Source organism: Heterocephalus glaber, unplaced genomic scaffold (genome assembly GCF_053883595.1).
Source record: "Heterocephalus glaber isolate CG9 unplaced genomic scaffold, H.glaber_assembly_v1.0 deba00001446, whole genome shotgun sequence".
Classification (NCBI taxonomy): Eukaryota; Metazoa; Chordata; class Mammalia; order Rodentia; family Bathyergidae; genus Heterocephalus; species Heterocephalus glaber.
The window spans coordinates 213,594-240,084 of record NW_028258298.1 but is presented as its reverse complement, the minus strand read 5'-3'; the positions used below and the strand labels follow the sequence as shown (position 1 = coordinate 240,084).

The following is a 26,491-nucleotide window of genomic DNA, read 5'->3' as shown; positions in this document are numbered from 1 at the left end:
CCTTCAATCTTGAGGCCCTTGAAGTGTCATATCATCTGGTAGCCTGTCTCTTGTTGTTGGATTGGTGCATAGATTTTATCAAAGGTGGCTGGAACACAAATGGTAGCCATATGTTTGAGCCTAAAAAAGTATTATTAAAAATTGTGAAGTTAAATATAAAAAAAAGTCAAAGTCCAGAGATATATACCTATTGCCCTTGTTAGATGTGCTCTTTATTTTTAGGCAATCATGCATAATAACCCACTTTTATAATTTCTGCTGTTCTACTTAATTGGTAAGGTTGACACAGGTGACTCTGATACCCCAACTTTCTCCCCTTATCTCTCAATATTGCCAATTACCATCTGTAGCCTTGTTTCACAGGGTTGAGGTAACTTTTTCCAGTTATGTTCAATCAGAACATGTCCCACATTGGAGGGTGTGTGACAAATGATTGGAGTTAGTGTCAGAATATCTTTTTGCCAAATTCAAGTAATGTCAGAGATTTAGAAAGAGTGGCTTTTAGGCTGAGTTTTTCTAGAGATTATTGTCAAGTTTAATCTTATGTATTTTGTAGTCAGCACTCTAAAACTTTAGAAATTTGACAAGCAATAGTTTAAAAAAATTATAGACATAAAAAGAACAAATCCAGTCTGTACAGTTGATTTGAATTAAGAAACACAGTGACCAAGTTAACTGAAGAAAGCTAATATTTCTGTGAAGAAATCTCTTTTTCCAGAAAGATATATGTGAATACTTAGCAGCCTCTTCTTTTTGTAAAATGATGTGAATCATTTGGGATAAAGCACACAATTTACTAATGCCAAGATCAAGAACTTGAATGTTAAGACATTTTACATTTGGAAACAATTTTTGTGTGTTTTATGTAATAACTTGCTTACTAATGTGATGACCATTTTATATAAATTATGAAGACAGTTTTTTGGGCCGGGGATTTAGCTCAGTGGTGCCACCACCTGCTTCACAAACACAAGGTCCCGAGTTTGATCCCTGGTACAAAAAAAAAAAAAAAAGAACTGAAGACTATTTTGGGTAGGCCATATAAATAATGAATTGGCCAATGGGGATTCAAAAATCTCATATTAATTTTATAAGTATTTCAGAGGAATTTTTTTTAACTAAAGCTTCATATTTTAGTGGTAGTAGAATTTTCTGAGGTTATGAAAAACTAGTGTTAAAACCCCATTTGTTTTTTTGTTTTTCTATTCAGAGCCTTCAAGGTGACTCAAGGTTGCCTACCTAGATCTTTTCAGAGGCTTACATGCACATCATATATTCACATTGTATTAAGTGATGAAATTAACTCCCACATGCTTATGAACATAGTAGTTCTTTCTCTATCAAGATCAGCTTATATGCCAAATATTAGTTGATATATTTTGGTAAATATAAAAGTATAAGTCATTGGCCTAAGTTACCATTTATAAAGACAATACTTCTATTGTGATAAAACATATACAACATAAAATTTATCATTTTAACTCTTTAAAAAGTGTACAGTTTTTCACATTAAATATGTTCACATTCTTGTACACCCATGACTACCATGAATTTAAAATTTTAAGAGGGGAACAGTGTGTTCTGCACATTTTTAATCCCTAAATTAAAATCTCTCTCAAAAGGAAACAGTACGGTTATGAGAACATGATTTATGAAATTTTCTAATTTTGATCTAAATGACCCTGTAAATACAAATATAGGTATAATGAAGTATTTCAGAGGAGATAAGTATAGATGTTCACATATGAATAGATGGCACACTTTGATTAGAATTTTATCTTCCTCATTTATCATTTTCTCTATATATATATTTTTTCTGACTTGTTAGCTCTAACTCTAAATATATCAATCAGATTCATTTTATAAATTCTTTGTTTTACATGATTCAAATACTTTATATGCTTTATATTAAATGACCTATAAGTATGATAGAGTTTTTATTAAGGCTTTGTGGAATATAGTGCTTAAAAACCAAACACACCGGGGCCTGGGTGGGTGGGGCATGGTAATGGCTCAGAAGGAGAGGGAGTGGAGCCCCAACTAGGTGGAGGGACTGGTGCTCACCGTCATGCTACCACACCGGCAGCTCGCTCACACCTTGACCATGATGATCCATGGCTTCCAGAGCACGCACTAAAACTTCTTCGGGTGTGGAAGTGACAGCTGCCAAGACCCACATTATGAAGTCAGTGGATGTGGAGAAGTTAGCGGCTGAATTGCATATACCATCTCTCCCAGAAATGATGTTTGGAGACAACTGTTTTAAGAATGTAGCATGGTTCTGACTTTGGGATTGAGTTCAATGCTAGAGATGCATTAAAATGCATAAACAACTACCAAGGAATGTTTAAAGTAGGTTGTGATGAAGAGTGGTAGGAAAGTAGGACAGAAGGTGGACACTCTAAAGAGGTTGATAAACCATATAATTGGACCTATTTCAACAGATTAGGAAGGAACATTACTTGGAGAATCTCTTAAATTAAAGAATGTACCTATAGCAGATCACATAGATACAGAGAAACTGAAAGCCAGAGAACAGATTAAATTTTTTGAAAAAGTTCTCCTGTTTGAGGATGAACTTTATGATCATGGAGTTTCAAGCCTGATTGTGAAAATTAGAGTAATGCCTTCTAGCTTTTTTCTGATGTTATAGTTTTTCTTGAGGATTGATAGGGTGTTTATCAGAATGGACAACACAAGGATTTACCATGAGGCTGGCAAGATCTATATGTTATGCGAATATACTTCACAAGAGAGCAAGATTGCTGATTTAATGCATGTTCCACCTTCCTTCTTCTCAGAACTGAATAAAATATCACAGCATTTACCATTTAATGAGGCAGTTTGTGAAAAGCTAGTATCGCCAGAAAAATTTGATCCTGACCTTGCAGACTCACAAGAAAGCATACCTGGCTGGGGATTTAGCTCAGTGGTTTCACCACCTGCTGTGCAAGCTCAAGGACCCAAGTTCGATCCCCAGTACCAAAAAAAAAAAAGAAAGAAAGAAAGAAAGAAAGCATACCTGTGGAATAGGATGTGATACAATATATACTCATTGAGGAATCTGACTGAACACCTTGGCTATTTGTAGGGGGATATTTTTATTATGAGAATTAATTGCTTTGTTTGTGAGCAGGTTTTCTGCAGCCTTAAAGGAAAAAAATAAAAGATTGTTACAGGCAGGTTTCACTTACCTGCTGTTTCTATTGTCTTCAAATTTATACTACATATTCATATGTTCTGGAGATAAATTTGTACTTCAAGATGATTACAAAGTGGGTCTGCATCAGAATGATGTATGTCTTATGAGCAGCAAACAGAATCTGCATCCACCATGAAACAACATCTCTTACCCAGAAGAAGTTAATTTTAAATCTTTGAATCCCAGTGCCTTGAGACTTTCATAGGATTCCTGATCATGCCTATTGATGCAATGGCTCTTCACTTTGGGCTTTCTGACATCTAGTCACACTTCTAGAGAGTTCTGACTTGTCACCTAAGAAATCAATCTCATAGTTTAACAATCTTCACCAATAAAATTTTTAAAATGTATTTTCCTTCTAATTTTAAATTAGCTTTGAAATTTAAAGGAAGTTTTAGATATAGAACCAGAAAAATCTAGCGTTTTGGTGAACACAAGCCCTTGTGTGCATAAAAACTTATGAGCATGCTTTACCTGGATGTCAGAGCTCTCCTCCATCTGGAGGTGCTCTTCACACTGCCTGGGGCAGCACATAAAGTGTACAAAAGAAATTTCAAATCCACTTAGTTATTTTGGGGTGGCCCTTTAAACATTTTGTATTCTTTTCTGCCTTTCTAGATATTCTTTATAAAGTGGAAAATTATATAAGTACCAAGTAAAAAGTTACTTGAAGTAGATTTTTTAAAATGATTTTTTATTGAATGGAAAGAAAAAAAACACTTTTATTTGGCTTGAAATAATTGCACATATTTCTGTGTGATGAAAAAACCATTAAGAACATTTAATTGAAAGCATTAACAAAGCTTTTAAGGTGTTAGTTTGAAGAAGATAAATTTTAATGAAAAAATACTTGTGAATATTCATTCTTGCCCAAACTTTGGTATAATACTGTGAGCCAAATAGGTATGGTATACCTTACTAGCTAAATTTGGTCACAAATAGTTTTTGTGTTTGTCTGCCTTTTGCATTATCTCCAAGGTATAGGAAATCAGGATTTGTTGTGCAGTGTGTATTAAATATACTGTATTTAGTGTTTTCTCTTAGGAATATATATATTACTCAGCTTTCTGTTTTATTTTCCATGCAGATTTAAACAGAATAGACTTCATGCAAATTATAAGTAATGAAAAGTTGTAGGAATATTCATTAGTTCATAATTATGAGCAACAGTATATTCATGAGAGAATATATGTTTTTTAAAAATTTGTTGATTTAGATGTCTTGATAACCTGAGTAGTTTTAGAGAACTTGAGAATTCATTGTTAAAAACTGTGGAGAATTAAAAGAATTGACCGTTTTTGTTTCTTTTTTTTTTTTTTTAATGGTGGTTAGAATGAGTATGCTTCTAAAACTTCCATTAGTTTATTTCTGTGGGAACTAAAAAGAAAATGTATATTTGGCCATTGCTAAGTTCAACATATATACCATTTCATATTTATTTATTTATTTATTTATTTTTATTTTTCAGTTCTTTTATTGGTACATTTTAGGTATACAATTCTTTTACATTTATCATTGGGTGTTTGTACCTGTACATGATATATCTTGGTTCTTATTTGTTTTTCCCCATTACCTGTGCACCCTTCACCCCCTCTGCCCTTCCATATTTACATAGATTTCATTTCCGTGTTTTTTTTTTTCTTTTCTCATAGATTTTCCTTTCCTTCTTTTCCTTTTCCCTTCCCCTCCCTTCACTCCTTCATCTTTGGACCTTTTTTCCTATTTCAAATTATCAATTATTCCTTTTAATCTTTTTAATCCTTATTAACACTATCAGTTTCTAACACTAGTGAAACTATTTGGAGCCTTGATATGCATCCATTTAGCTATAAATGACTCTAGTTTTTCATTCGTTATGGCTAAGTAGTACTCCGTGTTATAAAAAAACACATTTTCTTTATCCAGTTTCCAGTTGATGGGCACTTGGGCTGCTTCCAAGCTTTAGCTATTACAAACTGTGCTGCTATGAACATGGGTGGACATATATCTCTGTGGTGTGATTCTTTTAATTCTTTTGGGAAGATACCCAGCAGGGGAATAGCTGGGTCAAATGGGACCTCTAGTCCTAGTTCTTTGAGGTATTTCCATACTGACTTCCACAGTGGTTGCACCAGTCTGCACTCCCACCAACAATGGAGAAGGGTTCCTTTCTCCCCACAACCCTGCCAGTATTTGTTATTTTTTGATTTCTTGATAGCAGCCATTCTTTCCTGGGTGAGGTGGAATCTCAGTGTTGTTTTCATCTGCATCTCTCAAATGACCTGTGATGTTGATCATTTTTTCATATATTTGTATGCTGCTTTTACTTCCTTGTCTGAGAAATGTCTGTTCATTTCAGATGCCCATTTTTGAATTGGATCTTTGAATTTTGCGGGGGTCTGATTTTTTTTCAATTCTCTATATATTCTAGACAGTAGTCCTTTGTCTGAGGTACAGCTGCTAAAATTTTTTTCCCATATTGTAGGTTGTCTATTAGCTCTGTTGGTGGTTTCTTTTGCAGTGCAGAAGCTTTTTAATAAGATGAGATCCCAGTTGTTGATTCTTTCTGCTAGTGTTTCTGTCTTTATATTTATATCTTTTACCCACTTGGATCTTAGTTTAGTGCATGGTGATAGGTATGGGTCTAGTTTCAATCTTTGGCAGGTTGAAATCCAGTTTTTCCAACACCGTTAATTAAATAGGCTATCTTTTCTCCAATGATGGTGATTGGCTCCTTTGTCAAAGATGAGGTGGCTGAGCATGTCTGGAGTTGTTTCTGCATTTTCTAATCTGTTCCACTGATCCTCAGGTCTGTTCCTTTGCCAGTACCATGCTGATTTTATCACAGTAGATTTGTAGTATAGTTTCAAGTTGGGGATTGTGATACCCCCAGCCATGTCTCTGTTGCTTAGAATTGCTTTAGCTATTCTAGGTCTCTTATGGTTCCAAATGAAATTTTGCATTGTTTTCTCTAGTTCTGTGAAGTATATTGTTGGAATTTCAATTGGCATTGCATTAAATCTATATAGTACTTTTGGAAGAATGACCATTTTCACTATATTGGTTCTTCCTACCCAGGAGCGAGGGATGTCTTTCCATTTTCTTATACCCTCTTTGATCTCTTTTTTCAGAGTGCTGTAGTTTTCAGTGTGTAGGTATTTTGCTTCCTTTCTTAGATTGATTCCTAGATATTTCATTTTTTAGATGCTATTGTAAAAGGAATTGTTTCCCTAATTTCTTTCTCAGTGAGTCTGTTATTTGTGTACAAGAAGGCTATTGTGTTTTGAGTGTTGACTTTGTATCCAGCTACTCTACTGAAGCTGTCAATTAAGTCTAGAAGTCTTTTGGTAGAGTTTTTTGGGTCTTCTATGTAAAGTATCATATCATCAGCAAATAATGACAGTTTAACTTCTTCTTTTCCTATCTTTATTCCTTTTATTTCTTTTTCTTTTCTAATTGCTATGGTTAATGTTTCCAGAACTAAATTGAACAGGAGTGGTGATAGTGGGCATCCTTGTCTTTTTCCTGATTTTATAGTGAAAGATTTCAGTTTTTGACCATTTATTATGATGTTGCCTGCTGGTTTTTCATAGATAGCCTTAATCAGGTTAAGAAAAAGACCTTCTTTTCCAATTTTCTGTAGGGGTTTTATCATGAATGGGTGCTGGATTTTGTCAAATGCTTTTTCTGCATGTAATGAGATGATCATATCCTTTTTGTCATTGACTCTGTTAATATGGTGTTTTACACTTATTGATTTACGAATTTTGAACCATCCTTGCATCCCTGGGATAGATCTGACTTGGTCAGGGTGTATAATTTTCCTTATGACCCTCTGTATTGTGTTTACCAGTATCTTGTTGAGGAGTTTTGCATCTATGTTCATTAGGGAGATTGGCCTGTAGTTCTCTTTTTGGGTTGGGTCTTTCCCTGGTTTTAGAATCAAAGTAACACTTGCTTCCAGGATTGAATTTGGAAGTATTGCTTCCCTTTCAATTTCCTTGATGAGTTTAAAGAATAATGGCATTAGTTCTTCTTTAAATGTCTTGTAAAATTCAGCACTGAAGTCATCCAGACCTGGGCTTCTCTTTGTTGGTAAATATTTTATTACATTTTCAATTTCATTCATTGTAATTGGTGTTTAGAATTCCTATATCTTCTTCATTTAACTTTACAATTCATATGTATCTAGGAACCTGCCCATTTCTTCTGTGTTTTCCATGTTATTGGAGTAGAGGTTCTCAAGTAGGTATTGATGATCCTCTGGATTTCTGTTGGATCTGTTGTGACTTCACCTTTTTCATTCTTAATTGCATGTATTTGTGCCTTTTCTTTCCTTTTTTGATAAGGTTGGCTAAAGGTTTATCAATTTTATTTATTTTTTCAAAAAACCAACTCTTTGATTCATTGATTTTTTGTATTGTTCTCTTAGTCTCCATTGCATTGATTTCTGCCCTGATCTTATAATTTCCTCTCTTGTATGAGCTTTGGATTCATTATGCTATTCTTTTTCTAGGAACTTGAGTTTCTGCATTAGGTTTTAATCTGAGTTTTGTCTGATTTACTAATATGGGCATTCACTGCTATGAATTTCTCATGTAGAACTGCTTTCATTGTGTCCCATAGATTCCTGTATGTTGTACTCTCATTTTCATTTACTTGTAGAAACTGTTTAATTTCTCCTTTAATTACTTCTGTGACCCATTGGTTGTTCAAGAGGGTGTTATTCAGTTTGCATGTGTTTGTTGGGGTTCTACAATTTCTTATGTTATTGATCTCTAATTTTATTGCATTGTGGTCTGATAATATACAGGGGGTAACTTCTATTCTTTTACATTTACTTAGGTCCTATGAGCTAGCATGTGGTCTATTCTGGAGAATGACCTGTGTGCAGCTGAAAAGAATGTGTATTCCAATTTTATGGTGTGGAACACTCTGTAAACATCTATTAAGTCCATTTGTTCAATAGCTTGGTTCAGTTCTAGAATTTCCTTGTTAACGTTTTGTCCAGATGATCTGTCTATTTGTGATAGTGGGGTATTGAGGTCCCCCACTACAATTGTGTTAGTGTTTTCTTGGTTTTTCATGTCTATTAATATTTGTTTTATATAGTTGGGGACATTCATATTTGGTGCATATATATTTAGGATTGTCATCTCTTCCTCTGGAATTGTTCCCTTCACAAGGATGTAGTGACCATCTTTATCTCTCTTAATTAGTTTTGGTATGAAATCTACTTTGTCTGCAAATAAGATTGCTACCCCTGCTTTCTTCTGGGTTCCTGTGGTGTGGAGAACTGTTTTCCACCCTTTTACCTTCAGTCCATGAGTTTCTTTTTGAGTTAGTTATGTTTCTTATATAGAGCATATTGTTGGATTTTCCTTTTTAATCCATTCTGCCAGTCTATTTCTTTTGATTGGTGAATGGAGGCTATTAACATTGAGGGTTATAATTCATATATATTGATTTATCTTGTCATGATGTTTTGCTTTTGTTGGCTCTTTTATTTCTTATATTTCCCACTTTCCCTTTAATGTCTTACCTTGCCTGGTGGCTTCCCTCTGTTGGACCTCATGGAGTTTTGGCCTTCATTGCTTTTTTCTAGGATATTGTTTAGAATTGCTTGTAGTGCTGGTTTGGTGTTCATGAAATTTCTCAGGTGTTCTTTGTCATGGAAGTATCTAATTTCCCCATCAATTTTGAAAGATAATTTTGCAGGATACAACAGTCTAGGTTGGAAGTTATTTTCTTTTAGGGCTTCAAAAACTTCGCTCCAGGCTTGCCTTGATTTGAGGCTTTGTGTTGAAAAGTCTACTGTGATTCTGATGGGCTTTCCTTTGTAGGTGATTTGCTTCTTTTCTCTAAGTGCTTGTAGGATTTTGTTTTTCTGTTGGGTTTCTGGGATCCTGACTATTATATGTCTAGATGTAGATTTTTTTTGATCATGGCTAGTTGGAGTTCTATATCTCACTTATCTGTGTGTCCAATTCTCTACCTCTGTCTGGAAAGTTTTCCACTATTCTGTGAACAGTTTTTTATGTCAATTGTGCTTTCTTCTGTTTTCTCATGGACTCCTATGAGTCTTGTATTATTCTTTTTTGCACTGTCTAGCAGCTGTTGGATTGATTTCTCATGGTCCCTTACTATTTTTAAGAAATCTGTTTTCATGGTCTTTAACAGCAATCCTGTTTTCTATATCTTATATTCTATTTTCAGATTCCCTTAATCTGCTGTGGATAATTTCAGTGGAGTTTTTGATCTCCTGAATATCTGTTTGAATCTGTTTCATGGATTCCATTTCTTTCTTATGTTGGGTGATCATGGTTTCCATTTCTTTCTTATGCTGGGCATTCATGGCTTCCAGCATGTTTCTGAGCTCATCTATTTTTTTTATCTGTTTCTGTTCTAGATCCTCTAATCATGTCTTTCACTCTGCTCACCATCTCTGCAGATATCTGTGAGATTATTTCTGCTTTGAATTTTTCTAGAGCCTCATTTATCTGTTTTGTTACTTCCTGTGCTATCAGTTCAGGTTATCCAGGTGGTTGGTTATGGAACTTTTCCATCTCATTTCCCCCAGGATTTACCCTTGACGGGGTGGAAGTCTAAGTTTGTGCCTTGCTTAAATGTCTTCTCATTTTTGTTTTTGGTACTGTCCTTGGTTTAACTCCTGGGTTAATAGTTTAATATTGCTTATTGTAGGTATCTTTGTTACTTGTAATTAGAACCCTTATAGAATAATTGCTTCTCAGACGTGTCTTCCAGATATAGTTGGTCTTAAGTTTTGAGTCTCTAATGACTCTAAGGCCATCTCATTTTTCTTATACTAGGAAAGTTCATTGACTAGATCAATACCAACACCTTAGCCCAAGTGATACAATCAGCAACAACATTGCATCAAGTACAACTTTGAAAATGACATTTTGTGGTAGTTATTAATCTGTCACCTTTAGCTGTGTGAATTAAATCAAGATCGAGGACCAACCCAACGTATAGTGAATAGAGTCTTCAATATAACTGTTGTACCCAGTGCGAGAGAACCAACAAGAGACCGATATTAAATCCACACAGGAGTTTATTACCAGCTGGGACCTGAGCCGAGCATCGGACTTGAGCCTCGACTAGGGGTTGACAAACATGTTTTATTTTTATTTATTTATTTTTTTGGTACCGGAGATTGAACTCGGGTCCTTGCGCTTGTGCAGCAGGCGTTGAAACCACTGAGCTAAATCCCAGGCCCGACAAACATGTTTTATACACCTTTGAGGCCAACAGTTTCTAGGCCCCCCTATGGGATAGAACTAGTAAAGCAAGTGAAAGGTACAGAAGCGGAATGTCCTGCTGTTAGAATATTTGTAAAACAATAGTTCATTAATTGTTGTTTCTAAGAGACTCTCTAAAGGGTGGAGGTTTCTAAGCTTCCTCCTTCTGAGTTCATCTAAAGGGCAGGCAGGTGGCTCAAGCAGCAATATGGAGTCTGTCTTGCTAACAAGGGTCCTTCATTCCCCACTGGTTCTTGTAAATTAATCAAATCTTTGATTCCTGCATTTACTCTTTGAATTTTTTTTAAACGTCTTTTAAAATCTCATAATTTTGTCTCAACAACATCAGTTTAACTGTATCAACCCTCCGTCTAACATATTTAGTCAGAGCTTTTATAATGCTAGGTCTCATGAGCAAAAGCAGAAGATAACTAGGGGGCCTGTTACAGCAAAAACTAGGGTAGTTAACCATTAGCATAGAAGCAACAGGGTTTTTTTTCCTAGGGCTACATATAACCCTCCTTGTTTTATGAACAGGAGGTCAAGTCCCCTTTGATTTTGCAGGACCATCTCAGCTAGGGAATCAACCTGTTTTTTTAAATCTGAAGATCAAGTCTTTCAGTGACCCAAATCTCTGGCTACTTGGTGGCTTAGGGCTTTAAAATTTGTGTCCTGAAGGATCAGGGAGGAAGTTCCAATAGCCACTGACCCAGTTATTCCTAATCCTACCAGAATTGGCACTAAAACGGGGCCAGCCCATTTACTCCTATAGTGTTCAGTTGTTGATCCCAGATGTTTATGGCCCCCTTTTTTATTATAATACAAGACTTGTGGAACAACATACATGATGACACAAAATAAAGTGGCAGATTGGGTAGCCAAGACTGATTTGGGAGTGTATTTAGTCAAGTCCTCAGTACAAGCAAACCAAGTATATCAGGACCAGGTCTCCTGGCTTGAAACTGTGGGGCTGGAATGTCACAAAGGTTTTTTTTCTCAAGCCTGTAGTTTTGCAGCCTGGATCTCACTCTGAAGAATCTGTAAGATTTGAAGAGACTGAAGTAAAGAGACACAAGAACTCTCTGTTATCTGTTCAAGGTTTAACTTAGGGAGGAGTGGTGGCGGCCTCCCATACAGGATTTCAAAAGGGGTAAACTTGTCACATATAGGGTACATCTAACTCTTAACAAGGCTAGAGGAAGCAGATTGGGCTACCTACTGTGAGACCTAACTAACTCCATTTTAAAGTTTGACTCCATCTTAAAATAAAACAGTGCAGTGGCCTTGACATGAATTCCACTTCACTGAAGTCAACTATTCCCCTAGTCTCCTTTGTGCCCATAAAATAATGATAAAATGTCCTTGCTGTGGGACAATAGATAAAAAAAAAAAGACACAGCTCCTAACTTAATCCTCTGTCTGCCCAGAAAACAGATGCTTCTGGGCCCATTATCTATAGAACATTCTGTCAATGTGCTGATTGTTCCTTTTTCCCATAAACTCTACATGTAGCCACCCCTCAAGCCCCCATGCTTGCTAAATATCAACCAATCAGGTAACTGCTAAATGGAACATCCCAAAACCTTGTGGTAGCCACAATAAAAACCCTGCTGATTTGGAATTCGGGGCTCTCAATCCTGATCTGCTGCATCGGTGATGGTTGAGTGCCCCTGCTTGAGCTTGAATAAACGGCCCTCATGTGTTTACATCGGAATCGGCTCCTTGGTGGTCTTTGGGGACTTCACTATCTGGGCACAACACTACCACCAGTTTTTAGAACATATTTAGTCAGGGGTTTTTTTCAGGGTCCTATCCATCCTTTTTATTTGCCCTGAACTTTGTGGGTGATACACACAGTGTAACTTCCAATTGATATGTAGTGCCTTTGCCAACAATTTGGATATCTGTGCTGTGAAGGCAGGCCCATTGTCAGACCCCAGGTAATGAGGGATGCCAAATCGGGGACCTATCTCCTGGAACAAAACCTTAGTTACTATGTTGGCTGATTTTCCACAAGTGTGGAAAGCTTTTACCCAACCTGAGTAGGTGTCAACCAATACCAGTAAATATTTGAACCTATTGCTGGATTTTATTTCTGTGAAATCAAGTTCCCAATGTTCCCCTGGCTCTCTTCCCCATAGTCAATTACCTTTGTTTTTTTGGTCTTGCCTTGGAGTTTAACTGTGTATACACCTGACACCTGGAACTGATGTCCTGGACCATAGAGGTCAGTCCTGGGATTGAAAACTTAAATCTCATTAGTCTTTTTAACTTTGATTCTCCCAGGTGAGTTAAGTGATGTAACTGATGAACAAGTCACCCTAGGGCTAGGGGGAGACAAATTCATTCCTTTGTCCCTTTCCACCAGCCCGAGTCCAATTTTGTACCCCCTTGCTTTTGATTCTCCTCTTCCTCTTCCAGGGTATATGTGGGCTTTTCTGGCAGGTAGCCAAAGGTCCAGACAGGCAGAATGTCTATTGGCCCCATTGGTTCTTTGGCCACCCTTCGGGCCACATCATCAGCCTCTCAGTTACCATGGGCCTCAAAGCTGTTTCCTTTTTTGGTGGCTTTTACAATAAATAATGGCCAATGCCCTGGGTTCCCAAATTGCCTCCAATAAGGCTAAAATTTCTTCTTTATTTTTAATAGTTTTCCCTTCTGATGTCAATAGGCCTCTCTGCCTGTAGATGTCACCATGCACATGGCCAGTGGTGAATGCATACCAGCTGTCAGTGTAGATGTTTACAGCCTTGTCTAGACCTAACAGGGTTTGAGTTAAGGCTATTAGTTCAGCCCTCTGCATTGAAGTTTTTGGCTTAATGCCTGTGTCCAGTGTACCTGTTTTTCTGGACTGACTATGGCCACCCCCGCATACCTGACTCAGTCTTCCACAAAGCTGTTTCCATTGGTGAAGAAGGTCTCATCTGGGCTTTGCAGGGGAACGTCAGTCAGATCTGGGCTGTTGGTGGTGGAAGTTGTCAGAGTGTCCAGACAGTTATGGAGGGGCACGTGTATGAGTCAGTGTCCAGGAGTAAGGTGGCTGGATTAAGGGCAGTCTCTCAGGTGAATTTGATGCATGGTGCATCCAGCAACAGGGCCTGGTACTGAGTCAGGCAGGCATTGGAGAGCAATTGTTCTGCGGCTCCTCTCAGCAATGTTTCCACCGCATGGGGTGCAGTGATGACCAGGTCCCATCCCAGGCTGAGCTTATCTGTCTCTTTGACCAGGAGGGCGGTGGCTGCAACTACCTTCAAACAGGTAGACCATCCACTTGCCACAGGATCAAGTCTTTTAGACAGTAGGCCACAGGTCTGTTTCAAGGCCCTAATGCCTGAACTAGCACTCCTTTGGATAAGCCCCCTTGTTCAGCCACAAACAACTGAAAGGTCTTGGTGACATCAGGTAGGGCCAGGTCTGGTGCTGACACTAAGGCTTTTTCTAAAGCCAAAAAGGTAGCTTTCTCTTTTTCTGTCCAGAGGGACTGTCTCTTGTGTCTGGAGTGCAGCAATAGTGACTTTCCCCAGTTTATTGTCTAGGACTTCCTCAGGGGGGCATCATGGTTATCATGAACTTTCTGGGCTATGCTCAGGAGTTCAGTCTTATTCTTTTCCTCAATCCCTCTAATTTCTGTAATTTTTTTTAATGCCTGGGGCTGACTGGGAAACAAAGGCCAGATTTAAAGCTCCTGCACTTTTGGGCACCTCTGGGTCAATAGCAGTGAAAACTCTATAGGCTTCCAAGAGTCTCTCCAAAAATGCAGCCAGAGACTCTGTTTTTTCCCCTGGCAAACCTCACTTACCTTACTCAAATTAGTGGGCTTTCTGGCCGCTGCTCAGAGTCCCCCTAATAAGTGCTGGTGGTAGGTCCCCAGCCTCCTCTTACTGTCATCATCATTGGGGTCCCATTCGGGGTGTCATGACAGAACTACTGTTTCAGCCTTGGCCAAATGTCCTGGAGTTCTGGGAATGAAGCCAGGGTTTGGCCCCAGGGCCTCTTTGACTGTCTGTTGATAAATACGGTCCCATTCCTCAGTGGTGAATAGGATCTGTAAAAGCTGTGGCAATCATCCCAGGTTGGCTGATGGGTATGAAAAACAGACTCAAGAAGAGATTAATGCCTGAGATTTTTTAGAGAAGGGGGGATTTTGATGTTTCCAATTGTAAAGATCACTAGTTTTAAAAGGGACATAAATCAATCCTCCCCCAGGCTCTATCTGTTTTAAAGGAACAAGGGAGGAGGAAGACAGGGCTGATGGACCATAGTCCTATTCCAATCGAGTGGCAAAGGTCGATTGGGACCTGTGGGGCCCCAACTCCCGTGACCACATTTCAAATCTTGCAAGCAACGTGCACAGAATAAATTCCCACCGGGGGCCAACTGACTCCAAAACTTGGCCATTCTGATTGACCCAGAGTTTGCAATTTGCCTTTGGAAAATTTCATACCATATTTATCTTCTCTGTCTGTGGAATAAATTTTTTTGAAGTTATTCAAAACACAATCAAGTGGAGTTCCTTCTGTGGACTGTGAGGAACCCATAATTTTAGCCTGTGAAAATGCAAAAGGCACACAGACCAAGCAGACAGACAACAATAAACAGACAAAGACAAACTTTGGCCAAGTAAAACCTCTGGGGCCAAATGGATTCGGACCCCACCCAGGGAGTCACTCTTCTGAGGGCTCTGACCCAGTTGAGTCTGCTTGCTGTCATGAAGAGACTCTAGATAGGGGAACCTGTGCCACATCTGGCTTCCTCCTACCTACCCATAGTGCACTAAGAATCATTCGATTCTTACCTCTAGAGGGTTTTCCAATAAACTCCTGCAGGTCGGTTGATTGACGATAGGGCCCGACTGGGATCAGTCTACCTGGAGCCCCAGAATACCATCAGGGTGACCTCTCCTTCTCCAGACTGGAGTCCAGAGGGGCCAAACACCACCAATGTCCAATCCTGGTCTCTCCTAAAAAGAAACAAAGGCTCCAAGATAATAAGCTCTAGAGCAGCTGGCTATCTCACTGGAGCCTCCAAGAATGTTGTACCCAGTGAGAGAGAACCAACCAGAGACCGATATTAAATCCACACAGGAGTTTATTACCAGCCGGGACCTGAGCTGAGCGTTGGACTTGACCCTCAGCTAGGGGTTGACAAACATGTTTTATACACCTTTGAGGCCAACAGTTTCTAGGCCCCCCTATGGGATAGAACTAGTAAAGCAAGCGAAAGGTACAGAAGCGGAATGTCCTGCTGTTAGAACATTTGTAAAACAATAGTTCATTAATTGTTGTTTCTAAGAGACTCTCTAAGGGGAGGAGGTTTCTAAGCTTCCTCCTTCTGAGTTCATCTAAAGAGCAGGCAGGTGGGTCAAGCAGCAATATGGAGTCTGTCTTGCTAACAAGGGTCCTTCAATAACAACTTTACCCTTTGGGATGTGGAGTTAGAAGGGGTTGGGGAGGGAGGGGCAGTTGGGAAGAAGGATAGGGGAAGGTTAGCAGTGTGGTTAGAGGACACAGGTGAGAAGGAAAAAGAGAATAATAGGCAAATAAAGAAGAACTCTGAATGAGGACTAAAACAGGGACAAAAAGGTAAGATGAACAATGTGGGACAGCAAAAGAGTGAGTGTAAGTGAGAGAAAGGAAAGAGAAAAGAAAGAAGGAAAGAAGAAAAGAAAAAAAAGGAGAGAAAAACAAATATTTGCAAAGAGTAGGCAAAATAATTAAAGATAAGAGGAGCAAAAGAAAAGAAAAGAAAAAAAACCCAAAATAATAAAACTAATTTTGGGAATAAAAAATAACCATGAAGATAAAGGGCCTCTTTCAGGGTATGTCTCTGCTGTCACAATAGACAACATGGGTTGCAGTGTGCAGATATAAGTCAGTGAGTCTCAGCAAGCTAGTTGCAGACCCATGAGATTCAGGCAGATTGTTGGCTGCAAGTCCCAAGTTGAGCTCCCTGTCCTCCTGTAAGGTTGAACACTGCAGAGTTGTATTGCAGGTTCCAGATGCCCTTCCCCTGAAGATAGTCCCAGTCCTGATGGGAGGTGAAGATGACTCCAACTTACCCAGTACAGTGGTCTGGTGGTCTGGTGTCCTCTCTGTCTTTGTAGTGTGGAACCAGGTGGCTGTACAGAGGAGCGGGGTGGGGGGTGTCCAGTGGATTGCTGCCAGGGCACAGGCTGATTTGGAGCATTCCATGCAACTTGGGGCATTGCTATGGCGTTTGCAGACCTGCCTGTCTGCACCGGGCTGATTCAGCGCATTCTGCCTGACTCGATTTTATATTTATTTTTCTGAGTTGTCTTTTTGTAAGAGAAAAATTTAAAAATTACTGATCTAAAAGAAAGACAAATAAATCCAAGATTAATCATTCATAAACCCTTTGCAACTTGCTGAGCCCCTTTAAACATTGCTCAAACTATCTATGACACTTAATCTTTGGTTTAGTCCAGTATTAACTTTACATTATGGAAACAAATGTTTATGTATATTTATTATACCATTAGGGATTAAATCCAGGGCCTCTTACATGCTAGGTAGGTGCTGTACTGTTGAACTCCACACCCACACTCTTTAATTTTATGCTTTTGTATGGAGATTTCAGTATCTTGATGAGGATGGGCTTTAACTTGCAATCCTATGGCCTCGGCCTTCTGAGTTGCTGATAATACAGGCTATTTCTTTATATCTCTGTTAGCTTCCCTTAGCCTATTCTTTAAAGGGTGAAACATCATGTTAACGCCAATCATTTCCTTCATGGGTATCACATAAGCACCTCAGGGGAAGTTTTGACAAAGTCCTTCTAATCCTGATATTATTTAGGCAGAGACAGTTTTTTTCTGAAAGATCATTAGGTAAGTTAGCTGTTCACAGTGCTTTATGTGAGAAAAAGTGACAAGAGACTGTCTTGAAGTTCATCAAACTGGATCGGAACACAGAATGAGGGGAACATCATGCTTGGGTAAGAGATGGAATGGACACAATTTTGGGGGGTACACAATCTGTTTTTACTTCCTTATCCTCTCTACATAGTGCAGATCATAACTGGCCTCATGAACCTTATCTTCAGAGTAGTAATGAGTGCCACCTTGCTTTTTTATGTTGATAATCCCCTGTCAGTGTATATAAGGTATGAATTTTGGGAATCAGTGATGGTCAGTAACACACATTCTCACATAATTGTGATAACACTGTTGTCACTATCCTTAGATTTGCAAACTTTTTCTAACTTTATCTTGAGAAAGGTAGATTTAACTTTCCTTTGATCTGCTTTCTCATGGAAATGACAATAATAAAATGGAAATGACAATATTAAATTACTGAAAGTTAGACAAATTAATATGTACCAATTAGGATGTATTGGTGCTCTAGACCAACCAAAATGACTTACCCATTGACAGCTTTTATTCCCTCACAATAAGAGTCCCAATGGTGAGTTATTTCCAGGGTTGGTTAATTCAATATGCAAGGAGCTCATGAGCTTGGCTGGCAGAACACATCTGGTTTGCTGACAGATGTGAATACTCATTAATATTTTATGGACATAATCTCATATCAGGTATGGGCAAAGGTAATGGTCCTTTAACTTACTTTGATGCTTTAACTTGCACCAATAATAATGCAGTCTTATAGAAAGGAAAGTTTACCAAGAAGATCACAGAAGACTGAAGAAATGAGGATTGTATAAAGGAAGAGGAGACATAGCTGATATGCACATAATATATAAACATTAGCTAGCCAACTCTCCACAAAAGTTTGTTAAAAAATGGAATTACTATTAGATAAATTTTGTTTCAAAGGATTACTTTAATACTTTTTGCATAAATGGATGTGCCTGAGTATTGTGGGGGCTGGGGGCAGAATGCTATGTCTTGTATCTAGATGTCCCCCAAAGCCTCATACAGTCATAGGAGGAGTTTTTCTTTTTTTCTTTTTTTTTCCCCCATTAACTTTATTGGTACATTTTAGGTATAAAATACAGTTATATTCATCATTGGGATCTTGTACCATTACATGAGTTTCTTGGTTCTTATTTTTTTCCCCTTCCCCTGCCCTCCCTTCACCCCCTCCACCTTTCCCTATTTGCAAAGACCTTGTTTCTATTTTTTTCCTCTTCTCATATTTTTTCTTTTCCGTTTTTTCCCTTCCCCTACCCCTCCCAATTAGCCTGCTCTTTTAGACCTTTTCTTCCTGTTACACAATATCAGTTATAGATTTTTTAAATTACAATATCAAGATCTAGGAGACATTACCATAGATTTTACAGAATTTAAAAAGATATAGAAAGCATATTGCAAAAATCTTTTTCGAAATAAATTTGACAACTTCTAAGAAGGTGGAACTCAAATTAATGAAACTAACTCTGGAGGAAATATAAAATTTTAATAGCACCTATTAAAGGAAGTATATTCCTAGCTTGAAAACCTACCTATATGACAACAGCAGGCTCATAAACATTTTAACTGATAAATTATATCAAACAATTAAAGCAGAAAAAAGAAGGAACACTTCGAAAAAGAAGGAACACTTCAAATAGGAGGAGTTTTTCAAGGTGGCTAGATCTAGGATGTGTGGATGCAGATGAAGAGTGTGTGACTATGGATTACCCTACTGATTGGTTTAGAGTGTGAGTGATGGGAAGCCCCACCTAAGTATGGGTAGCACCAATAGGCTTCTAACCTGGATAGAATACAAAGGGAAAAGTGGAAGGCAGACTGGTTATTTCTTTTCTGCCTGCCACACCATGGACTGTTTCTCATATGCCATGCTCTGCTGCCATGCTGCCCTGCCTTGGACTCGCCTGACTAGGAACTGAAATCTCTACAAACTGTGAGATAAAATAAACCTTTCCTCCTTTAACTTTGGGTGTCAGGTATTTTGTCCCAGTGATGGAAAAGTAACTAGGGCATTGCTCTTCATAAGAGCTGAATTACCATTTCAAAAAGAAATATACTCATATTCTGCCAGTGGGCCTTTATATTGTGGATATCTAAAAATCAATATTGAAGTAAACAGAATTTTCTATGACCAGAGCCTATTCATCTCATTATAGATTATACAGAAATTTTACTACGTTCTAGCCTTTATTTCTATGGCAGTAAATTAACATATCAAGACAGCCAACCTAAAAACAATGAAGGAGGAAAATCTTTGATATCATTAAACTTCAAAATTTGAATTAAGGTTTCATAGACATTTTTAGCACTGTGAAATCTTTTTATTTACCAGAGCTGAATAGCAATTTCAAAGAAACATTAAATGAGACTTTATATATCTGGGTATTAAACAAGCAGGATTACAGTGAAGCAGTGCTTGCAACCAAGGACATGCTCATCTAATTGTATCTTGTGTATATAAAAATATTGCTACCTCTCATACTTTTCAATTAGAAACTCCACTTTAGTCTCAATTACACCATTGACTTCTAAGGTAAGAAAACCATCCTTACATATTCAAGGAGCCAACCTGAAAACAAATGAGGAGAAATGTTTTATATCAGTTAAACTTTAAGACTGAATTTGAGATTTCTTAGACATTTGCAACACTGTTATAGCCTGCTTTCCAGAAGAGCTGAGTGTCAATTTGAAAGAAACATGGTGAGCAAAAGAGCCCTTATTTGAAAAGCAGTATTGGAGTGAAGCAAAGCCTCCAGTGGCCAAGGATATATTCATCACATTGTATATACTCTATACATAAACATTCTGAAATCTAGTTATTTGCAATTACCAGGTGAACTGTAGGCAATATCATGTCATTCACTTCTATGGAAACAAACCACTATTACAGTCCATGCAGTCCACCTGAAAACAAAGCAGAAAGGGAAATATTGGAAATAAGTTAAACCTCAAAATTAGAATTGATGGTTCCTGAGCATGTATAAAACTTTTCACAAGAGCTGAATAGCAATTTTAAAATTTCATATTCACCTGATTGGCCCTTATGTGTCTTGATATCTAAAAAGAATTGCTGCAAACCACACCTTCCAGTTGTGAGGTGGATATTCATCACATTGTATCTAGTCTATAACAAAACATTCCTAGCCCTAGTCTTTTGTAATTAGAAACTCTACTGAAGTCAGAATAATGCTTTTGATTTCAGTGGAAAGTTAACTCCTATTACATATCCAGGCAATCAACTTGAAAACAAAGCAGGAGGAGTAAAGTTTGCCATTAAAACTTCATAACTTGAACTGAGGATTCTTAGATATTTATAATGCTGTGTCAGCCTGCTTTCCACAAGAGCTAAATAGAAATTTTAAAGAAAATCTCATATTCAACAAATGGGCCTTTACATATCTTAAATGCACTTAAATGCACTATTAGAGAGAAATAGAGCATTCAGTGACCAAGGGCACATTTACTCTTTGTATGCGGTCTGTATATAAACAATTCCAGGTGTAATTCTTTCCAAGTAGATACTGTACTTTAGAAAGCATTAAAACATTCAATACTACAGGAAGTAAACTCCCTTTCATATCCAGGCAACCAACAACAAAACTGGAAGAAAATTGTTCGATGATTTAAATTTTAAAGAAATATTCTTAGACATTTACAATGCTGTGATAGATTGCTATTCACAAGAATTGAATAGCAATTTCAAAGAAAACTCTATTCAGCAAATGGACCATTATAAATCTGGATATCTAAAAAGAAGTACCAAGAGTAAAGCAGAACTTACATTGACCAGGAGTGGTCATCTCATTCTAACTAATTTATTCACAGACATTGCTATCTTGAGTTTTTCTAATTAGAAATTGCATTTTGGGCATTATTTTGCCATTCATTTTTATAGGAAGTAAACTTACATTACATATCCAGGTGGTCAACTTGAAAGCAAAGGAGTACTAGAAATGTTTGATATTATTGAAACTTCAAAATTTGAATTCCAGCTTCCTAGACATTAATAACATTGATAGCCTGGTTTTACAAGAATTGAACAGAAATTTAAAAGATACAATCATATGCAGCAAATGGGCCCTTCTACATTTGGATATCTAAGAAGCGGTATTGGAATTAAGGAGACTTTCCAGTGAACAGTGGCACACTTTTTTTGTATCTAATCTATAAACAAACATCCATATCTATTCTAAATATCTATTATACATTTTGCTCCTTGTTTACACTTTCAGATTTTCACAACAGAGAAATAATGTGATATTTAAACATGTGTGTCCAATTAATTTCACTTAAGATTATGATCTCAACATCCATTTATCTATGAATGTCTCATTTATCCTTCTTTAAAGTAGAGTGGTATTCCATTGTATAAAAATACTACATCTTTTTTATCCATTCATCAGTTGATGGGCATTTGAGCTGTTTCCAAGATTTAACCATAACAAATTTTGCTGCTATTAACATGTGGGTGCATGTATCACTGTGGTATGATGCTTTTAATTTTCTTGGGAAGATACCAAGAAGGGGACTTCGTGGGTCAAATGGAACCTCTAGTCCTAGTTTTTTAAAAACAATTTTAAATAAATAATTTTTTTAAAAATCAAAGACTTTATTGGATAAAATGTTACAAACATTGTTCAACATTTAACTTTGAGCATACTTAGGATGAGAAACAATTTTTGTCATTCAAGTCTAAAAAATGAAATAGTCTTGTGAAGATTTGAAGTACAGATAAAAGGTAGCATGAAGTGAAGCTTACATATTAAGCAACAAAAGCAATATAAGTAAAATTGCAACATGGTAGGTCTAGATTTTAAATACTACCAAGTTTCATTCTTTTAAAAATGAATATATGGTTTGTAACAAACACCTGTGAGAATTTGCCATGATAAAAAATAGATATTTAAAACCTCATCTCTCCCAATTCTTTTGCCTTCATACTATTTCTGTTATTTCCATCACTCTACACAAATAAAGAATTCTAAAGCTTAATGTAAAATTTCATTCTGCAGTCCATGTGTAATTCCACCACTGCTTGGGAGTTACCTAGTCCTTGAAGTGAGCCTGAAAGGTACTGCTGGTGTTAGGCATTTGAAGGAACAAGACTGAGCCATGCCCCAGTCCTTGGGCCAAGGCAGGGGCCCCCTAGAGTATAAGCCAGCATTACAACTTCCTGCTGCTATAGTTCCTGAGCTGACTTCTTCTGATCTGATAAAATATATAAACTTCATGATATAGTTTTCCAAAAAGACAATTTTAGAATGCACTCAAACCTTTTCTTTAGTTACTTACAGTGTAATTATAATGTACTTTAGGCTCACCAGACTCAAGGCTGCTTGCTTGCCTTTTCTTCTTGAGTTCTAAAACACATCAGAGTCATCAGGTACAGTAAATGTTCTGAAACTCTCACCCAGAGCCTTGTTAATCCTGAGTACAGGGTTATCAGATAATTCCAAACCTATACAGTAAGATCAAAGACTGTCTGAAAACTTCAGCCAAGTGCTCATTAACTGTTGTATTGCTCCAAATGAATTTTGTGGTTTTTCATTTTTTGGCATTTTTTTCTTTTTTTTAAGTAATCAATATGAAATTTTCTGGTTTAAAAAATAAATTGGTATTTACCATTAAAAACCTTCAGTTTTATTATTAAAAGTAGGGCACCATCAAATATAAAATGCCCTAAATATATACTACTAACAGGTCCATCTGGTTTTCTTGTGTTTTCTCCATTCATTAAAAATAAAATCACGATTTTTCATATGTATTTACCAAAGATAAGAAAAATTAGGGTCTCTATTAAGAATTCTTGTTCCATGCACAAAAAGTACAGGCTGTCTTTATGGATCTGTTCCTGCCATGAGTCTCCAGGCCATGTCTACCTGACACCTATAAGAGTTTCTTGCACTGAGGAGGGCCTCGCTGTGGAGAAAGGTCCACCTCAGACATCTGCTGCTGTCACCTTTTCCGAACATGGTACATCAGTAAGGACAGAAACGATAATGAAAGCTCTTCCAGCTCAGTAGAATTAAGAACTAGCTTTTTGGAGTATACATTTTCACTCCAAGATCAACACCTGCCTATTCAGTTGGAGTCAAAATATAAAAGGTTAAGAATGTAGTTATGGAAATGTGCACAAAATGTTAAATACTAGTGGCAAATAAATACATCTTAATATGTTCTAACAAGCAAACATATATTCAAGATAATACAGCCCTGCTTTATTAAACAAAGAAAAGAGCCAAATCCTGTTTGTGGGAGGCTGGGGCACTTTGCCATCCTCTCAGCAGGACATAAGATCATGTTTCCTGTCACTGTGCTGGGACCTGAAGGAAACGCTGGCCATCTCTGTGAGACTATTGCCGTTCACGGGAGACCATGTTAAAAATACCTTTGCTCATTTCTGAACTGCTTAACATAAACCAAAGTTTAAGTATGAAAAATAATTCAACACTTCAGCATCATCCATGCCTCTTAGGCCTGTCTGAATAGTACTGCAGTAATTTCACATTCAGAAGAAGTTACTGTCAGTGATTCTTCATACATGAATTCAAGTGAGTTTTTGTCTGTGCGTCCACACCACTTTTCTCCTCACCTTACACCTTATTCATTGCAAGTTTATTTCTTATAAAATATGCCCTGATCCCTTTTCTTCAGTTTAGTAAGATCTGCAAGTGCCCCTTTATAGCCTGTTGGTTTTAACCACTGCCTTAACATTTACTTCTTAGTGCAGCTTTAAAAACCTCCAATTTTATTCAGTCCTGATGCTCTGTTGCTCTGTCACTGTGATACAGGTCCATGAAACCCGCAGCCTGCTAATGTCTTTGTGCTGCTGAGTGGGTGGAGGTGCAGCGAGACTGGGGCTTGGGTGCCACCTTGCCACTCCGCACTTTCTCCAGCCCTGTCTTCAGAGAGGAGTCATTTTCTTCATTCCTGTACCACTGTGGTTTTAAGCGAACACGAGAGGGAGGGAACCTGAGCTAGAATTCTGATACCGCAGTGTGAAGTGGACTTTCGAATGTGCATTTTTGGAGGTAGAGGTTTCACTTTGCTTCTTTTGGGGCCTTTTCTTTGGCACTTTTCAGTACCTCCCGAGCTTTTGCATGATCCATGTTCTTACTGTGGGCAGTTTCTTAGTGCTTAGCTAAGCTTTTGATGTATTTGCCTGAGCAGAATCTTTGTACTACTCTGCCTCTAACTCTGAGCAATACTTGAAACCTTAACCACAGCATTTCTTCCCCGGGCTTTTGTTTTGGTTTTCCCCATCCACTTCAGGATCAGTTTTCAGTTTTTTGTTCACAGTAGCCACACTTTCATTTCTCTGCTTTTTATCTTCATATTTTGAAGAGTCACTTGCACTGCTGCCTTTTCTGATTTCCTTTTTCTCAGCAACCACACTGTTCTTACATTTATCACACAAGACTTGCCTGGGTTGCAGCTTAATAGCATTCATTATCCAAGTGGGTTCTTCCCTGTACATTTTTCGCTTGGGCCGCTTTATTTTCCAAGGAGGGAGCTGAGGTATTGATTGGTTATAGGTGTCCCTGATAAACAAAGAAGGAGGGTAAGGCGCTCCAGCATGGAAGAGAGGCGGTGGTTTGGACGTCCACAGGTTTTCCTCCACACTCGGCTCAGGACGCGAGACAGGGACAGGAGAAGGATCAGTGGGAACAGCACCATTCGCCTCAAGCTTGGCTTCTGTCCCTTCTTGGAATGTAGTACTTGGTAGCTGCATGGCTTCCGGTTTATCCTTATATTCCCTTTTGGGAAATACTGTCACAGGGATCCCATGGGGCCCAAACTGCTTCACCAGAATGGCTGTATATTTTCCCACCAAAAGTAGGGCTATTGCACCATACGTTTATGGTCTCTTTTGGACAGGTCCATGAAGACCCCCGAGAAGACCTTCTCTCCTAGGCAGAACGACCAGACGAGCGCGTCCTCGATGATGTGGTCCAGCGTGACCCGCACCTCAGAGCCCGGATCAGCTGCGACACCGCCGAGTCCCCGCCCACTAGCGGCAGTAGCGCCAGGGCTGCGGGCTGCGGCCGCGGCGCCTCCTCGCCCTCCTCCGGGGCCGGTAGCGGCGGCTCGGGCCGCGGGGCCGGGGGAGGCGCCTCGGCCGTTGGCTCCGCTGCCCGCGCTGGCAGCTTCTTCTCAGCCTCGGGCGCCGGCTCCGCCCCCTCGGGGCTGCGGGCCACCTCCCCTGGCGGCGGCGGCGGCACCTCGGCATGAGGGGAGGACTGCTGCCCCTTGGCCTCGCCGTCAGGCACCGACGCTTCCGTGGCGGTGACCTGGAGGGGGTCAGTGCCCGCCTCGCTGCCGGGGATGGGCTCCATCTCCTGGTCTGCTTCGCCGCCCCCCCCCCCCCCCCCCCCGCTCCCCGGGGGACGCCGCAGTCGCTGCCGCCTCTGCAGCCACGGCCGCCATTTTCTTCCTGGCTTCTCCCTCCTCGGATTCAGGCTGAGGGGGCGGCGGTGGCGGCCCCTAGTTTTTTTGTTTGTTTGTTTGTTTGTTTGTTTGAGAAATCTCCATACTAATTTCCACAGTGGTTGCAGCAGTTCATTCAGCCATCAACAATAGAAAATTTTCCCACATCCTCTTCAGCCTTTTTTGTTGGTTGATTTTTTGACAATAGATATTCATTCTGGAGTGAGATCAAATCTCTGTGTTGATCTAATTGGCATCACAAATGATCAGTGATGTTGAACATAGATTTAGTGTTTCTGTTTCAATATTTAAGTTTTTGATCTATTTCAGTTTTAATTTAGTGCATGAGTGAGAGATACAGGCCTAGGTTTAATCTTTGGCATGGGGAAATCCAGTTTTCTAACCACCATTTATTAAAAAGCTATCTTTCTTCCAGTGGAGGTGTTTGGCCCCTTTGTCAAAGATAAGGTAGCCGAGATTGTTTGGAGTTGTTTCTGTATATTCTAATCTGTTCCATTAATCTTCAAGTCCGCTTTTTTAATCACTATCAAGTTGTTTGTTTGTTTTTAATCACAGTAGCTCTGGATCATAATTTCAAATCAGGGATTGTGATGTCCTCGCCTTGATTTAGTTGCACAGAATTGATATTGCTATGTTTCTTTTGTTTCCAAATGAATTTTAGGATTATTTTCTCTAGTTCTATAATGTGTGCTCTTGGTACTTTTAGTGAAA

General features: G+C 38.6%; 1 long non-coding RNA gene and 2 pseudogenes across 1 annotated transcript; 1 reads left to right on the top strand and 2 right to left on the bottom strand.

Moving 5' to 3' along the window:
• The first annotated feature begins 2,104 nt into the window (after window positions 1-2,104).
• LOC101717610 (TIP41-like protein pseudogene) lies at window positions 2,105-13,551 on the top strand (annotated as a pseudogene).
• A 1,151-nt stretch (window positions 13,552-14,702) lies between these two features.
• LOC147827409 (uncharacterized) lies at window positions 14,703-20,267 on the bottom strand. The gene is made up of 3 exons (XR_015452403.1): window positions 20,163-20,267; window positions 16,502-16,772; window positions 14,703-15,403 (listed from the first exon to the last, which is right to left on the bottom strand). It is a non-coding gene; the product is annotated as an uncharacterized LOC147827409 (long non-coding RNA).
• Window positions 20,268-21,872: 1,605 nt separating this feature from the next.
• On the bottom strand, window positions 21,873-25,888 carry LOC101712332 (PWWP domain-containing protein 2A-like; annotated as a pseudogene).
• Between the last annotated feature and the right edge of the window lie 603 nt (window positions 25,889-26,491).